The sequence below is a fragment of the Thalassophryne amazonica genome, unplaced genomic scaffold (assembly GCF_902500255.1).
Source record: "Thalassophryne amazonica unplaced genomic scaffold, fThaAma1.1, whole genome shotgun sequence".
NCBI classification, from domain to species: domain Eukaryota; kingdom Metazoa; phylum Chordata; class Actinopteri; order Batrachoidiformes; family Batrachoididae; genus Thalassophryne; species Thalassophryne amazonica.
Genome location: NW_022986233.1, coordinates 1,297,649 through 1,314,678, shown reverse-complemented (window position 1 = coordinate 1,314,678; position 17,030 = coordinate 1,297,649).

Below are 17,030 nucleotides of genomic sequence, written 5' to 3'. Positions count from 1 at the left end.
TGCACTGTTTATTATTATTGACACTTTTCAAACCCCAATGTCAGCCTTTTCCCATGCTCAAAAACTCAACAAATTTGCAACGTCACCTGGGCCGATCTGAAATTCGATATTTTGGGGGTTGCGCACATGCTCGCAGCAAAATGGCGCCCCCTACAAATTTTCAAAAAATCTTCCCCTTTTTTTTTTTTGTCATTGCCTCACTAAATTCGGTACACATATTTACTGTGCTGGGATGCAAAAAAAAGTCTCTTAACGTCACTGTGAAATGTCGACAGGAAGTCGGCCATTTTGATTTTGAGGTAATTTTTTTGCCATTTTTAGTCGTTTCCATGACTTACATTTGAGCGAACTCATCCTAGGAATTTCATCCAATCGTCTTCAAATTTGGTATTCAACATCATGACCCCATGCTGACCAAAAGTTATTAAAAGAATTTCTGTAGGTCAAAAGGCATGGTTGCTACGTTTCATCAAACTTTGGTGAGTGTTTTGGAGCACGCCATTTCACTTCGAATGGCTGTCACGCCCACATACTTCATCGTAGATCCTTCAAACCTACTGCACATGATGAGGGCTCCGCCCTGAACATCCACATATATTAACTTGCCACCTAACTCATAGCGTCCCCCAGTGGTAACAGAAAATGTCCTATTTTTACTTTAACAGGTACTGATGTCACATAGTTAACCCAATCAACTTCGTTCCACGGTTCTTCGTTCTATGGTGAACATAGGTGATGATCGCCATGAAGCTGTGAGTGATGGTGTCCGTGTGGGGGTGTGCTGAATATCGCCCCTTCGCCATGAAATTGCATTCTTCCATTTGGTGGCTTTACATTTGTCATATCAATATAAAAATTGATACACAGGTCTAGCATGCCCTTGCAACTTTGAAAAACCCCTCCACATAGGGGTTTTTTTTTGCAGTAGGGAGATGATAATTGGTACAAATGTGTGACTTGCATAGATGTACAAAAAGTACGTGTCTTGCACCATTGGTTTACTCCAAACAGGAAGTCGGACTTTTTGAATTTTCATGTAATTTTGGCATGATTTCCACACGTAGTTGAACGAACTCCTCCTAGCGATTTTGTCCAGTGCACTTCAAATGTCTTTCAGATCATCCAGACACTATACTGATCAAAAGTTATCAAAAGCTTTTTTCTATGTCAAAGGGTGTGCCCACTATGGCGCCGCCATTTTGACCCTTTGCCATGGAACATTATATACTCAACAAAAATATAAACGCAACACTTTTGGTTTTGCTCCCATTTTGTATGAGATGAACTCAAAGATCTAAAACTTTTTCCACATACACAATATCACCATTTCCCTCAAATATTGTTCACAAACCAGTCTAAATCTGTGATAGTGAGCACTTCTCCTTTGCTGAGATAATCCATCCTGCCTCACAGGTGTGCCATATCAAGATGCTGATTAGACACCATGATTAGTGCACAGGTGTGCCTTAGACTGTCCACAATAAAAGGCCACTCTGAAAGGTGCAGTTTTGTTTTATTGGGGGGGAGGGATACCAGTCAGTATCTGGTGTGACCACCATTTGCCTCATGCAGTGCAACACATCTCCTTCGCATAGAGTTGATCAGGTTGTCAATTGTGGCCTATGGAATGTTGGTCCACCCCTCTTCAATGGCTGTGCGAAGTTGCGACGACGAACTGTAGTCAGGTCGAGACCCCAATGAGGATGACGAGCATGCAGATGAGCTTCCCTGAGATGGTTTCTGACAGTTTGTGCAGAAATTCTTTGGTTATGCAAACCGATTGTTTCAGCAGCTGTCCGAGTGGCTGGTCTCAGACGAGATCTTGGAGGTGAACATGCTGGATGTGGAGGTCCTGGGCTGGTGAGGTTACACGTGGTCTGCGGTTGTGAAGCTGGTTGGACGTACTGCCAAATTCTCTGAAACGCCTTTGGAGACGGCTTATGGTAGAGAAATGAACATTCAATACACGAGCAACAGCTCTGGTTGACATTCCTGCTGTCAGCATGCCAACTGCACGCTCCCTCAAATCTTGCAACATCTGTGGCATTGTGCTGTGTGATAAAACTGCATCTTTCAGAGTGGCCTTTTATTGTGGGCAGTCTAAGGCACACCTGTGCACTAATCATGGTGTCTAATCAGCATCTTGATATGGCACACCTGTGAGGTGGGATGGATTATCTCAGCAAAGGAGAAGTGCTCACTATCACAGATTTAGACTGGTTTGTGAACAATATTTGAGGGAAATGGTGATACTGTGTATGTGGAAAAAGTTTTAGATCTTTGAGTTCATCTCATACAAAATGGGAGCAAAACAGGTACTGATTTCACTGTAGTTACTCCCTTCAATTTCATTCCACTTCTAAAACATGCAGAACAAGTTGGGGAATGTACCTTTCACCTGGCTGCACTGTGTGCTGGCAACGTCGATCAGATGACAAAAGCACAATGCACCTCTTTTAATATTAAATCCCATGTGAAGCTCCGTCCCACACTGATATACCAACTGCAGTTGTGTTATGAGTATCAAGTAAAATGAGAACAAGAAAAGAGAAGGTCCATTGACTGCATCTGAATGTTGCGCACATATGGGAAGTTGGCGCACCGCCAGCACAGTTCAGCAGCAGTTATGGAGTCCAGCCGGACAAATAAAGTCGAGCAATACAAGTATAAACTGATCAAACACCGAAAGGGATTTTTCACCGGACTGAACAACAGCAGGCGAACACTGACAGCTGTCAGTGCTCTCAGATGGATGTCAGTTCCAGTGCTGGCTTGCGCACGTGGGGCACACATGCGGAGTCGATGGTACAGCGTTTATGGACACATATACATGCATCTGAGCGAACATTTTGGCCACAAACTCACACACTGCTTTGATCACCTGTTCTACACATGTACACGCGCGCACTCCGTCATGTGAGACACACACTGATGAGAGGTCAGTTTAGCGGTAGGAATGTGAGGACGAGGGCGGATTTGATTACGTGGGTGAGTAACAGCTCCATTGTCGTGCTGTCTGACAGCAATCTGTGTGATTTTGATAAAGGATTTTATTTGGGGTATGTCATCATTTGACTGAGACTCTGGAGCTGTAAACTCTGTGCCGTTATCTGATCTGATGCTCTTGATTTTTCCATAAGATGCTCCATCAGCGATGAACTTCTCTGTAGTTTTAACTGTGTCACTCTGAGGTTTCAAAAATAGACTAAAGTAGCTCCTGAACAGTGATCAGTGGATGTTAATGTGGACCTGAAACCATCCTTTGCTGCTCTGTAGGTCCTGACAAATCTGTCTGTCCAAGTGAGACATTTTCTCTTTCATCTGGTTCTCTGTTCCTGCTCTGGATTCACACTTCACATTTAAGATCAGCCTCATCAGTTTGACCTTTAATTTTCATCCCCTCTGTGTCACTTTCCAACTTTAACACGTCCTCATAGTTACACTGAGCTCATATTTGGTGCCGTGTTTGAAGATGGGAACATCCATGACATTGATCAACGTCACTTTCATCTGCAGGCTGAACGCTGTTTAAATAGTTCAGTCGATCAGACATCTGAAGGTCAAATGTCAGACCGTCCTTATGGATAAATGGTAAATGGACTGCATTTATATCGTACTTTTTCATCTACATCAGTCACTCAAAGTGCTTTACAATAATGCCTCACATTCACCCTGATGTGAGGTTGCTGCCATACAAGCTGCTCATGACACTCCACAAGCAACTTGGGGATTAAGGACCTTGTCTAAGGGCCCTTAGTGCTTTTCCGGTCAGGCTGGGATTTGAACTTAGGATCCTCTGGTCTCAAGCCCAATGCTTAACCTCCCCAACATCACCTCCCAGGACGAGCTCCTTCTGTCCCTCCTTGAAGATGACGTCTTGGTGGGACGATGGGACGTCCAACACCTCCATCAGTATGGTGTCCACCGCACGACCTCTGCTGTCAATCAAGTGAACATTGGCTGCCCCCCCCCCTCCCCCAACACACCCCGCTGGTCCTCTGTCCATCAGCAGCTCCAACATGTGTTTTTTCAGCTTCAAACTTGAGTCAAACCTCTTAAATAAAGCATCAGTCAAAGTCTCTCCTTCCTTCCTCAGTGTGGTGATAACAGTCTGTGCATGAAGAACATAATCTGTGACGCTGTCATGAAGAGCTTTTTGAAGGGATGTCAGCTGTGTATCCAGGCTGATCACACGTGGCTTCACCTTACCAGCATCATGGTCTCTGAGAATCTGAAGCTCCTTCCTGCCGTCGTCTCATCACAAGAGACAGACTTTTATCATCCAACACTTGAATCAGTTCAACAAACACCTCTTCATTTCTTTCAGTGTCTTCATCTGCAGCCTCGTCACCTTCATCTGGATCTTACACTTTGATCCTCTTTAGACCAAAACTTAGTTTCTCATAACTCAGTTTTTCTCATCTCCATCAAAATATAATCCGCTCCATCAGCTTCCAAACTCCTTCCTGGGTCCAGAACCTGTTGATGTTGCATCATAAAAGCACTGGAATACTGTGTCTGAACAGAATGGAGGAACAAACTCACACACAGCCTTCAGTTTGTTTGACTGACAGGAAAACTGCTCACAGGAGCAAAGTCACAGTCATTTATTGATTATCTGCTGCACTCTGACAGTGACAGCAGAGTGAAGAACACAACAGTTAAACAGCTTTAAATTACAGGACTGACGGAGAATATATATATTTATTTTCTTTCTTTTCTTGTCTCTGTTCATACTCCAGTCCAGTAGGTGGCGGTAATGAACCCATAAAGAAGTGTTTCCTGTTGTGTTCCGATGTTAAAGCTAGTTAGCTGGAGACGCTGGAAACTCTTGTGTGAACAGATCAAACTTCACTCTGTGATCCTCGAATATGTTTTTTGAAGAGCTCCAGAAGCACAAAGGTCGACAGTAAACTAGAAGAAAACGCGAAGTTAGCGCGAAAAGGTGGAAGAGCTGAGAAGGTTGTTGAAACAGCGGCTAACTGCTGCTAATGAAGCCGAGATATTTGAGTTGGTAGAAACAAACAGATCGCAGAGCAGCAAGAAGAAACGAGTGGATTTAAAGAAGAGAAGAAACTAGTTTTCAAGCCTGAAGTTCGCTGATCCACAGCAGGTTTGTCCACTAAACTTTATTTCAGACCAACTCCACCACATCCAAATGATAGCTGCTAGTTTGTGTTGGAGTTCTGATTATAGACTGAACACCAAATATCAGCAGGAATAAATAAGACATACTGCATAAAAAGGACGACTGATAAAACACAGTGAGGCAGGGAGGGGACAGCTGTTATGTTAATGAGTGTCAAAGGGAGAAGTTATAGAGTCTAATGGCTAATTTTGAGACTACATCGCCCACCGCTAGGCTACATGACGTCATCAGTTGCGGCTATACTAAAATATGAAATGGAGCTTAATAATCACGAAATGGGAGTAAAAAATAACGAAATGGAGCAGACTGACTCCAAATATGATTCAATTAAGTACTTTTTCTTAACTTTTTTAGCTAAATGGGACAAAACGGGGGGTAAAACTTAAAGTGGATATGACACTTAAAGACAACATAGTCTTATTACATGTAACAAAGGTTATATAATTCGGTCAACCTAAGTGTTTTGGGAAGATGGACGTGGTTCTCTTGTTATATATAACATTTGAACGTCCCGCCACTGAAAAATGTGTACGCCCTGTGACCAGCTTCCCGCTGAGCACCAAGCCTGAAATATGTCACTACGTGTAGACCGTACCGGCTCGCGCGCCTGGCAGCCGTTGTTTACACTTTTTTTAGTGGCAGAAACTTTGATTAAACACAGCTCTCAGGGACTTGTTTGTCGATATGCCTGACCAGTGTGTTGCAGCATATTGCACAAACACAAGGGCGAAAGGTTTTAGCCTTTTCAAGTCCAGGCAGATTGATCGAAAGCCGCGGTGTTGTGCGATGCACGAAATGGCAGGCTGACGCTCCCACCGCTCGCACACACGCATTTGCTCCCGATAGCATATACTTTCCTCTACCGTCTCCATGTTCGCACCGCTCACAGGAACACATAAAATGTCAACCCCAAATAATATGTCCACAATAATCTTGAAATGAGGAACTTAAAAAAATATCAGTGCAATACTTAGTAAACACAGCGGTGGCATGTTCACTGTTGTTTTCGGCGATCTTTTTCGAACCTTTTGCCGTTTATTTCCTATTCTTTCATGAAAATAACGCAACTAAACACGGATGAATGCAATGCCAGGCACTCGAAAACAGCAAAAACCCGAAGGTAATGACGGTGGTCCGCAAGTAATAGCTACACTATCGCGGCTCCCGAACAATAACAAAGGCAGTAAACAGATGCTAGAACAGAAAATGCTATAATTATAGTGTTATAAACAGCAGCAACAAAAATCAAAGCCTACCTTACCATTCCGTATTCTGCAGCCTTTCAAAATCCATCGGAATTGGCACGTCTCTTGCCTCTGCTTCGGCTCCACCATAAACACCATCATTAGCATTATTTTCGCTGTCAGAATGCTCCTGGTTTGAATGTTCGTCCGAAAGATACGGCTCGAATCTGTAGGGTCTAATCACTGCTGCGACATCCTCAGGATCCGAGTCAGAAACAATCCACACTTGAAGAGGAGTCAGAAAAGTTCTTGATCTCGTCACTGTCCATGCTGAGGTCTATCTGTTCCTGTTGTCAATCGAACAGACAAAGACGGGACTCTACACGCTGTGACGTCACGGCATCACGTGACCGCTGATGGAACGCTACCAGCGCGCTTTCCAAGAAACACACTTTTGAGAAACTGTACAAACTTTATTTCTCAGTGATAATTAAAACGACTTTCAACTTACTATACTGTATGTATATTTTGATATTTATATCAGTTTTACCTAATTTTTTAGGTGCATATCCACTTTAATGAAATGGAGCAGACTGACCCATTAATTGAAGTTTCATCTCTCGAAAGCCAGATGGCATACCTGCCCCTACTACATGTATGAGCGCATCTCACAAAAAACAAAAGCTAAACAATTACATAAAAGTAATTATTTGGAGTCAGTCTGGTTCATTCACTGTGCTCCATTTCATAATTATCAGTCCCCATTTCTCTCCATTTCACCCATTTTGTATTTTAGTATGGCCCCATCATTTGTGTCTTTGTTGTTGCTCGGTGTGAGCAGTAGATGTGATTGGCTGCTGCATTTTATTGTACGATTTTTCAGTGACCTTAGTATGGCATTAGATTAGCACTAAGTTGGTTCCACTCCTCCAGCCAATGTAGAGGAGTCAGTATTGGGTTATTTGGTCACGTGACTTTTAGTCAGGATTCTGACATTTTGCTGATTAGCTGAGACACACCGCTCTCTGATTGGCTGCAGCCTTTGTTTACAACGTAGCACTGGTAAGGAGTAGGGATGGGTATCGACAACCGGTTCTTTTCAGGTATCGTTAAGAAAGGATTCGATCCACCGGCATCAATAACTTTTTTGCTAAACGATTCCGTTATCGGTCCTTCAGAGTGGCTCTTGTTTTTAGGGGTATTTGTCAGGAAAATGATAAATTTCTCTACATTGATTACAGACCTGCAGCGGGTCTGTAATCAACTTTTCTGCAGCGTGGCTTTGCTTTGAACCTTGAACCAATCAAAGCAGTGATTTGCAGATCGAAGCAGTGCTTTGATCTACAATTCGTGGATTCATTGTTTTATTTCGCTTTATCCTGATTTTTCCCTGCTAAAACCCTGAAGAGCATATGTCTGTGACTAATATGAGGTCTGTGGGAAAAGTATCGTACCTTTTTATTTTTTTCAAAAACTAAATGGATTTGATTCATATGTTTTTACATCAGCCAAGCTTGAACCTTTGTGCGCATGCGTGAGTTTTTCCACGCCTGTCGGTTGCGTCATTCGCCTGTGAGCACGCCTTGTGGGAGGAGTGGTCCACCCCGAAAGCCAATGTATCTGGCTTTCGGTGAAAATTTTACAGGCTTCACAGAGAATAAGGACTGTTACTACAGTTTTAAGGATGGCCCACAATGGCGCGCTCCGAGCCTCCATCGAGAGGCAGAAAACACCACATCATTTCTAAACGGATGGCTGTGTGGAGCCGGGACCGTCGTGTGCAATTTCTCTGGTTATCACAAGAGCTGGACATCAGCCATTTTCCGGCAGATTTCACTTTTAACAAGAGATTTTGTCATGGAAAGCCGCGTGGACGCTTCGCGCGTCACGACCGATTCGCTGATCGAGCTAGACAAAGGAACACCTCCGTTTCGGAGTGTTAGAGGACAAGTTGGGACATGCCCAGCTCTCCACAATTTCTCTTATACTCACTGGGCTGGTAAGCATTGAAAGCCGAGATAGGCTTAATATTTTTATGTTAAACCGACCTGTTATGGTCTTCTGAAACAGTTGATAGATGTATTTTATAACTTAAAAACGGGACAGATGCTAATGCATTAGCATGTCTATGGCGTTTTCATTGTTAAAGTTAGCATTAAGCTGTTTGCATCAGCACGTTTGTGTTGATTTGTTTTCTGTATAATTAATGGCTCAGCGTTCCTTGTCGTAAAAGAGTCAAATTGTAATTTTTTAAATTTATTTTTTTATTCATATTAATAATAATAGCAACAACAATAATAGTCAATAATAAGACTAATAATGTTACAATACAATTTTAGAGAAAGAGACAAAAAGAACCCAATGAAATAAAACACAACAGAAAAGATAAAACCAACTAACAATGAACATAAATAAATACATATAGAAATAAGCTGTTCGCATCTCAGCACGTTTATGTGCATTTGTTTTCTGTATAATAATTAATGGCTCAGCGTTTGTTGTCATAAAAGAGTCAAATGTACGAATAGCAACAACAACAACAATAGTAATCCATCCGTCTTCTACCGCTTAGTCCAATTAAGGGTCGTGGGGGGCTGGAGCCTATCCCAGCAGTCATAGAGCACGAGGCGGGGTACACCCAGGACAGGACGCCAGTCTGTCGCAGGGCCACAAATAGACAAACAAACACAGACACACACACACACCTACGGACAATTTTAAAGATTCTAATGCACCTAACCCGCATGTCTTTGGATGTGGGAGGAAACTGAAGCACCCGGAGGAAACCCATGCAAACACGGGGAGAACATGCAAACTACACACAGAAAGGCCACGGGAATTGAACCCACAACCTTCTTGCTGTGAGGCAACAGTGCTAACCACTAAGCCACCGTGCTGCCCAACAATAGTAATAATAACTAATAATGTTACAATACAGTTTTGGGAAAGAGACACAAAGAACCTGATAAAACAAAACATAACAGAAAAGATAAAACCAACTAACAATGAACATAAATAAATAAATCCATATAGAAATAAATAAGTGTTTCCTGTGAACACCTAGTGACTCCTACACCTCCACTTCATCCCTGTTTTATTTAAGTTTAATGACAATTTGTTTCAGTCAAACCATATTTTCAATGTGTTAATTTCTTCAGTGATTTCCTCCTGAACTATCTGCCAAACTAGAAAACTGCTGCATCCTAGTAAGAGCAGAATACTACTGGAATGAATTTAAATAAGGAAAGTTGGGTTTTTTCTCACTAAATGGATGCTGCACTCACTGCAGTTTATTGTCTGGAATAGTCCCAGATTGCATTTCAGAGCTTCTAGAATTCAAACATTTTCGTGTGGGTGGTGTTGGGGGGTAATTTTGGGTTTCAGCTTTTTTTGTTTTTCACCACTTTCATCCCTGAATATGTCAATCGTGAGTCGCTCCTCCGTTCTGTTCACACAGCTCCAAACGCTGTGCGGCTCTCTGCCGAGTCAAGTTAGAACGATAGAGTCCAGTCAGAATTAATAAATTCAAAGTGAAACGCCATTTAAATGAAATGACACCTCTTTCCAAACATTGTAATACAAACAAACTGCAATCAGTCAAAATGGTTTTTTTTTCCTCTCAAAACGAGACGTCCTGCGCTGACGTGCAGCAGCCAGCTGAGCTCAGCTCAGAGGTACGGAGAGACATTCATGCCAAAATGTCTGAAAATTATTTTTTTATGTCCAGAGATCAAGGATCCAGTGACCAATTTAAAATGTTGTTAACATGGAAAACCTGTAAAGCCTACTTTTAGTACAAAATTCACAAGAGGTATCGATAAGGGAATCGATAAGGAATCGGATCGATAAGTGGAATCGATGATGGCATCGATATCGAAAAAATCTTATCAATACCCATCCCTAGTAAGGAGTGGAACCAACTTACATTTTCGGCAGTTACACCACAGCCAATCACAGAGCATGGCGTGATAGCCAATAGCGGCTGACAGATGGACCAATCACAGCCATGTTTTCAAAAACATGCTACCAGTCTCTTTGTATAAGAGACTCAGGTACCAGTGCTACATCAGCACCAAAACCACACTCACGTAAAAAAAATGCTTCATCTCTGTGCACGCACGCAGAGGTGCTGTGCTGAGGACCAGCGCGCCCTCCGCCCGCTTGAAGTTGATTTCTGTAGCTCAGTGAAGCTGTCCCCCCACCTAGGGGCATAGCACCAAATTCTGTTTACTAAAATTCAATTACATTTTAGTTAAATCATTTGCTTGTAAAGTGGCTCCATAGGCTCACCTTCACTAACATCCTCATTGTTGCTTGGACAAGAAGAGGGACCAGAACCTGGACCAGCACCTGCTGCTTTGTCTCAAACTAAAGGCCATGGGGTTCATAATATCAGTATTACATTCTGATCATACTTTATTTATTGTAAAAACTTTAACTTATTTGTGTGTGTGCATGTGTTTTGTAGGCAGGTGCGTGTGCAACTGGACTGTGGTCATACCAGTGGTGGGCACAGTTCCGCTAATCTGCTAACTGCTAATTATCAAAGATAATGTTTTCATGATTGGATTAGCTTTTCAGATAACTTTGAAAACCATCATTGGACCACTTGTCTTCCAATAAGTTTTGGTCCAATAATTTTTACACCGCTAACATTTTTGCAGATGTAGCTTTTTGTCGTAGATGCAGAGTTCTATCCTCTACAAACAGAAGAACTGGTTCCAGAAGAAACCACTCTATCCTCTGCAGGCAAAGGAGAACTGGTCATAGAAAAGAAATAAGCTCATTTCTTTTGACCCCATACTAATACGCTGACAATAGGTCCCAAGTCATCCAGAGGCATACAGGTTTAACTTATAGTTAAAATTTTAACCAAACAAATTTTGGACAAGTTATTTAAATTAACTTCACATCTGAAGTTTTATAAAGTGAAAATTTCAGATATATGTTTTAGTTTTAAAGTAATGCACTAATTTTGAAGGTTTTAGTGTGGCGATGGTGTGTGCACAGTGCATTATGGGTATTCACGACAGAAGAAATGCATTTGAGACACTCTGATCAGACTCCACACGGACAACAGCATTCAACTCTTTGTATATTGTGCCTAAAACTCTCGTGAATATAATCTCTGGGTTTATAGATGTTGTTATTGTGTTTGTTTTATGTAAAAATGCAAGAAGAAGCTCAGGTTGTTTCTCCAAAAGCCGAACAATTTTGATTCAGGCCGTGTGATATAACCAGCGTCAAAATGCATAGAACACTGCCATCTACTGGCCACCGGTTATATCACAGTGTTGTCGACCGCAGGATTTTAAAATTATCTGTAGATTTCCAAAACCTGAGAGACTCCACACGTGGAGATAAAAACAAATCATAGATCTGACAGGTTTAGTTGTACAGTGTGTGTGTCAGCCACACGGTAAAAACAACACACACAAACAGATTTCACACACGAACATTCCCAGGTCAAACACCTCACTTTCTGATTTGCTGCATGTCACGTTTAGCTCCTCACGTCCTTCTTAACACACCACACACGACAGGAATATCTGATAAGATTATACTTGTATTTACCATCACGATTGTCGGGGCGTCCTTAAGATTGTCGGAAGGGGAAGATCGGGTCCGATATCGACCTAATTATCTTGTCATGTGAACGAGGCTTGATGTTATGATGCCTCACGGAGCGACTGCTTGATCTGTTATGACACCGCACCGAGCCGCTAACCGAAAGGATGTTATGACGCCTCACGGAGCTACTGATTGATCTGTTATGACACTGCACTGAGCCGCTAACCGATTGGATGTTATGACGCCTCACGGAGCGACTGATTGATCTGTTATGACACTGCACCAAGCCACTAACCGATAGGATGTTATGACGCCTTTGGAGCCACTGATTGATGCGTTATGACACCACACCGAACATGTTTTCACTATTATTTGATTTTTTTTGTGCAACTGACATCATCATTCAAGCATTCAAACAGCGATTCCTATTGCCACACAACTCCAACCACACACCAGAAAGTTTTTTGACAGTTCTTGTTATTGAAAGAAACCTTGTCTCCATAACCGGATAGAGTTGTGATGTCATCACGCGTTGCACTTAGGCGTTGTCTAGTGGGATCTTGAAAATTTCTTTCTTTTTTTATACAAATGAAAAAAATGACATATTTTACAAAAGCACATTTATTTATAAACACCAACATGTTACATTGATTCACTTGTGTTGGATTTTACGTAGATTGAATGAATCAACCAATCAGTATGAGCGGAGGCTTAGTTTACCCATAATCCCCTTTGGGCATCTGTGTGTTAATGTTCAAAACTTCAGAATTAGTGCATGATTTTAAAATGAACAGATATGTGTTATATATCACTTTGTACATTTTAAGGGTTTATATTAATGTAGTTATTCTATCTGGAATAATTTCATTTATAAAGCAAAATCATTCCATTTCAAGACCTCTGCCTCATCGCTGGATCGCTGTATCCTGTCAGTGATGCTTTCCTACAGCAGGGGGCAGAGCGCACAAAGACAGAAGCGCTGGCTTATTGGCTGTTTGGGTTTGTGATCGCCGTTGGTTCAGTTAGAAGCTTTGGTAGTAGAGATGGTATTTTATGCTTAATTATCAATTTCCGCCATGTGCGCATTCGTGGTGGTGCATGCTGCAGCGTGCATGCGCACTTTGCCATTACAGTGCATTCTGGTTAGAAATTCCTAGTGCCATTTGTGACAGAAATTGATAATTAAGCCTAAAAATATTGTGAGAGAGAGAGAGAAATGAGCTATCTCAGTGTCACTTTTCAAATTTGGTCCCCTATTCTGTGTCTCCCTACCTTTTCCTGCCAGCAGTGGACATCGAAAACATGAATCCTTGGGGAGAACAGCACGCTCAGGCAAAAGACTGGTGTTGACTGACTGAAATCTCGTTCCAAATGAGAAGAGAACGGGGAATAGAAACCTGACATTAAACCAAACCTGTTGCTTAAAGTAGCCAGTAGATGGCGTTAACACATTGTAAATAACCAAGGAAACCCATACTGAGAAACAAAAATGAATGAAAGGTCATTAAGACCAACACCATTTGTTTTTGTTCTTTCCATATATTTTTTGATTTTGAAAGTTTTTGTATTGCACATGTTCTTTTTTCTATTCACTTTAAATCTGATATCACAGCCATTATCAACCATTATCTGAGTTTGAATTATTTGGAAATACTGATTATAACCCCATTATAATATGTTGAAAAGAATTTTGGTCTGAATTCATTGTAAATATTCCACTAGGTGGTACAACATCCCTCTGCCTAGACATCAATACTGTGGATTTACCTTGTACACGGATGTGTATGTGTGATGCTACCCTGACTTGTTATTCATGCAATAGTTAAACACTTATAAATAAACATTAAAAACAAAGCCAGCTGCAATGAATGTTTGTTCAAAATAGTTTTTAGTGCAAAAACAGAACATACAATGCAATACGATACACATTTTGATAGAAAATATATAAATAAATACAGAATACAATAACTAAGTCAGCTGCAGTGAGTGCAAAAATGTCACAGTATCACACGATAGAAACAAAAACGGTGTAAAATATTGGCCATTTTCAGTAAAAGTAGATTAACAAAGTCAGCTGCAGTGAGTGCAAAAAATGTCACAGTATCACACGATAGAAACAAAAACGGTGTAAAATATTGGCCATTTTCAGTAGCAGTAGATAAAACTAGAATAATTACAGAATACAATACCCCCCTCCCCCCTGCAGGAGTACTCATGTGAAGGCACATGCTGCCTGTGCGTCTCCCCCCGTAGCTGCTCTCTTTCTATGCGGGGGGGCACAGCCGCAACCACAACTGGATGTTCCTGGGAGCTGTGTGAAACAATCACGCATGAAAAAAAAAGAAAGAACGGCTCCCGCGCAACCGCGACTCGGCTCCCTTCATTCATATTAAAGAGCCGTTCAAAAGAATCGGCTTGTTCGCGAACGTCACAACACTATTTGGTGTTATTTAAACTCAAAATGAGCTTCTTATTAGCTGAGAGCGTATGGGAGGCAAAATTTAAGGTTGTTGGTTATCTGTACCTTCTGATATGTTTTTAGGCAGTTTATCAGTTTAGTGTTAAAAAGATTTTTTTCTCCTTTTTTTAAGGTTGGAGTGGGTCCCTGCATGATTTTTTCATCCCTCTTTCTGAGATTCAGTTGATGCATTTCAGCCGGAGGTTTAACAAGCAAGCCTCATAGTCACTGTTTTTCTTTTTTGTTTTGTTTTTTTTGCAGTTGCAGTGTTTGTGATGCACTGTGTGTTTTCTTAAAAAGCAAAACAGTCAGTCTGTGAGTCTGACTGGCTTGCTATAAGCTAGTGGCGTGCCTGAGAGCATGCGCTCTTGCTTGAATCTTATGGCACCATGGGGGTTGGATTTTGGCACTATGGGGGAGGGAACCAGGTCAGCACTGGCTCTGCTGTGATTGGTCGTCTCTGGAGAGTGAGGTTTGATTGACAGGTATCCTCTGACACGCAAGTCAGTCGGAGACAACGGCCTTAAGCGATTATCACCTCGTTTCTGCTGAAAACTTCACTCTAGTCATCATCTATCTCAGCGACAGATCTCTGAAGCTTCTGTACAACAATCATTTCCACATAATTTCTGCATTATTTCATAATAAATTACAGAAAGTCCTAAAAATCACCTGAGATTACTGTAAACCCAGCACGTCTGTCTAAGTGATCAAAGGGAATAATGTGATTACTAACCATCAGATGACAAAGGAAAACCTCTTAAATCACGTGCAAACCATGACACCACCACCACCCTGAAGAAGACATGCTCTCCTTTTTTTTTTTTTTTTTTTTTTTTTTTTTTTTTTAAGGAAGCAGTTTACTTAATAATTGTCTCACAAATTCGCCCAAAAGAGATTGTATTCTTAAAGATTTTGGAAAGGAGAAAATACAAAAGATGTAAATATTTAACATTTCCAGTCTCACCAAAGATGAAAGAACTCCAGTTTAAAATTATTAACAAGCTTCATCAATCAATCAATCAATTTTTTTTATATAGCGCCAAATCACAACAAACAGTTGCCCCAAGGCGCTTTATATTGTAAGGTAAGGCCATACAATAATTATGTAAAACCCCAACGGTCAAAACGACCCCCTGTGAGCAAGCACTTGGCTACAGTGGGAAGGAAAAACTCCCTTTTAACAGAAAGAAACCTCCAGCAGAACCAGGCTCAGGGAGGGGCAGTCTTCTGCTGGGACTGGTTGGGGCTGAGGGAGAGAACCAGGAAAAAGACATGCTGTGGAGGGGAGCAGAGATCGATCACTAATGATTAAATGCAGAGTGGTGCATACAGAGCAAAAAGAGAAAGAAACAGTGCATCATGGGAACCCCCCAGCAGTCTACGTCTATAGCAGCATAACTAAGGGATGGTTTAGGGTCACCTGATCCAGCCCTAACTATAAGCTTTAGCAAAAAGGAAAGTTTTAAGCCTAATCTTAAAAGTAGAGAGGGTGTCTGTCTCCCTGATCCGAATTGGGAGCTGGTTCCACAGGAGAGGAGCCTGAAAGCTGAAGGCTCTGCCTCCCATTCTACTCTTACAAACCCTAGGAACTACAAGTAAGCCCGCAGTCTGAGAGCGAAGCGCTCTATTGGGGTGATATGGTACTACGAGGTCCCTAAGATAAGATGGGACCTGATTATTCAAAACCTTATAAGTAAGAAGAAGAATTTTAAATTCTATTCTAGAATTAACAGGAAGCCAATGAAGAGAGGCCAATATGGGTGAGATATGCTCTCTCCTTCTAGTCCCTGTCAGTACTCTAGCTGCAGCATTTTTAATTAACTGAAGGCTTTTTAGGGAACTTTTAGGACAACCTGATAATAATGAATTACAATAGTCCAGCCTAGAGGAAATAAATGCATGAATTAGTTTTTCAGCATCACTCTGAGACAACTAAGGAGTTTTTAAAACAGATATTCTAAATGGATATCAGTAACTGAGTGGAACTGAAGACCTGCTGGACCATCTTTTCTTTTTGTGTCAAACAGTGCAAAACTTTTGGTTTAACCTTCAACAATGGGTTGTCTCTGAAGGAATTTGGATCAGCGGTATAACTATTACAGACATCAGATTTGGAATATTAACTGTAATGACTTTGGTAAAAATAATATAATTTGACTAACATTATATACACAAATGTCATTTTTTCCAAAAGAAAATCAAACATTACTCATTGAAGAAATTAGTTTAAACTTATCATAATAAAACTTAAAAAAATAAATAAATAAAACTTATAAAAATTCTAAGTCTCTTTCATTGATTGAATCCAATAATGTTTTAAAAGGAGTTTCTTTTATAGACAAATTTGACTTGTAAATGTTTGGTTGCTCTGTATTTTCTTTTCTTTTATTATTTGTAAATAATATTCAATAAGCCCCATATGTTGTTGTATTTGTATTTTCATGTATACAGCTATTTCAGGATTTTGTGCAGGACCTTTTTGTTTGGATTTGATTCATGAATAAATAAAAAAAAAAAAAAAAAGGAGATGCCATGGTTTGTACATGATTTAGAGGATTTACTTTGCCATCTGATGGTTAATAATGGCATTTTTCCCTTTGATCGGTTAGCACAGTGAAATTAGTTTTAAGTTCCATATTTGACAGATCTTCAACAGACATTCGCT